At 54.9% G+C, this 1679-nt stretch overlaps 1 protein-coding gene across 1 annotated transcript in view; it reads right to left on the bottom strand.

Annotated features, from left to right (window-relative positions):
• Positions 1-1679, bottom strand: part of LOC125481993 (sarcoplasmic/endoplasmic reticulum calcium ATPase 1-like) — a gene marked incomplete at its 5' end in the record, with an annotated part of 10069 nt that overhangs the window by 1666 nt on the left and 6724 nt on the right. The window lies entirely within an intron of this gene.

The raw sequence follows: 1679 nt of genomic DNA, 5'->3' as shown, positions 1-1679 counted from the left end.
ACCGAGACCCCAGCCCCATATCAATCCTGTGGCTACAGGAGCAGGTCAGAGGCTGGGAATCCTGTAACTCCCCTCCCTGACTCCCCGCTCCCAAAGCCTGTCCCACCATCGACAAGGCACAAGGCAGGAGAGGGAGGGGGAACACTCCCCACTTGCCCTGGACGGGGGGTAGCTCCGACAACACTTGAGAAGCTCAACACCGTCCAGGGACAAAGCAGCCCCCCCACCAGCCTTGAATGGCACCACATCCATAAACATCCCCCTCCTCCACTGATCAGGCACAGTCGCAGCAGTGTGTACCGTCCACAAGATGCCCTGCAGAAATTCACCCAAGATCCTCAGGCAGCACCTTTCAAACCCACAGCCACTTCCACCTGATAGATTGTATTGTTTGTCTTGCCCCATTAGTTAATGGGTGGTCACTCACTGAAACACAATCATACATGGCCTGCACATGTTGTCCAACAACAGAGTAGAAGTTTATCGCACAGAGTAGCAATGAAGCACGCTCTGTGTAGAAGGGTGTAAACCCGAAACATTGACTGTCCTGCTCCTCTGATGCTGCCTGGCCTGCTGTGTTCCTGCTCCGCTCCACACTACATCGACTCTGTCTCCAGCATCTGCTGTTCGACAAGTCGACAAGCCCCCTCCAAGAACATCTCACAGGTTCAGAGAGTTGAAACTTTCTCAGTCTTGCGACCTGCTGCTTGTGAAGCTAACCCCCCTGGTTCGGAAGGTTCACCAGCTCAACCCTTACCCTGAGCAGACTTGTTCACCCAATGACCCTGGGGGGGATGCGGGGATGGCACAAACGTTGAAACTCAGTGCTGATCTGAACCCACGACAATTTCTCACCAACCTGTTTGGAGATGTCTCTGGACTGGGGTGGGGCTTGAACCCGGGTCACCTGGCCCAGAGGTAGGGACAATATCACTGACTTTATGCGTTTACCCGAGCTGTTGTAAGCATCATCCCACTGACTCTCGGGGGAGGTTTCTGAAAGACTGGGTTTGGATACTGTTCCAGAAGGAATTTCTGACCTCCTCACAAACGTGACCAACGCCATCTGACTTTATTTGGAAATTAAATCTGATGGTGTAAGCATCTCGAGGGGCCTGATGCCCTTGAGATGCTCCCACAGATTCCGCTGAAAATGGTGCCACCGGTGGCTTGTGGTCTGAAGTGCAGCGTGACGGAAATTGTTGACATAGAGATTTACCAGGGTAGAGGTGTTGACTGGGAACTGTTTAGACTCAGCAGGCAGGGTGGAGAGAGAGTGCGGCTCCAATGCATGACAAAGGCGGTGGGATCGGGAATGGCTGGAAGTGAGGTCGCGGGCTGGGGAGGCAGGAGGGGAAAATGAGGGACTCACCAGTTGGTAGTACGTCACCTTTGGCCCATCATCTGCGTACAAAAACCACCAGGCAGCAGCACCCACTGTTGCACAGCCCACATAACCTATAGGGGAGAGAAAGGAGTCCATTAAACAGGGGATCACAGTGTGCGTGCGAACCATTAACCCAGCATTGACCCTCCGACAGTGCGGCGCTCCCTCAGCACTGACCCTCCGACAGTGCGGCGCTCCCTCAGCACTGACCCTCCGACAGTGCAGCGCTCCCTCAGCACTGACCCTCCGACAGTGCCCGCTCCCTCAGCACTGACCCTCCGACAGTGCCCGT

Source organism: Rhincodon typus, unplaced genomic scaffold (genome assembly GCF_021869965.1).
Source record: "Rhincodon typus isolate 14 unplaced genomic scaffold, sRhiTyp1.1 hic_rhity00004855, whole genome shotgun sequence".
Taxonomy (NCBI): domain Eukaryota; kingdom Metazoa; phylum Chordata; class Chondrichthyes; order Orectolobiformes; family Rhincodontidae; genus Rhincodon; species Rhincodon typus.
This window is presented reverse-complemented; position numbering and strand designations above follow the sequence as displayed.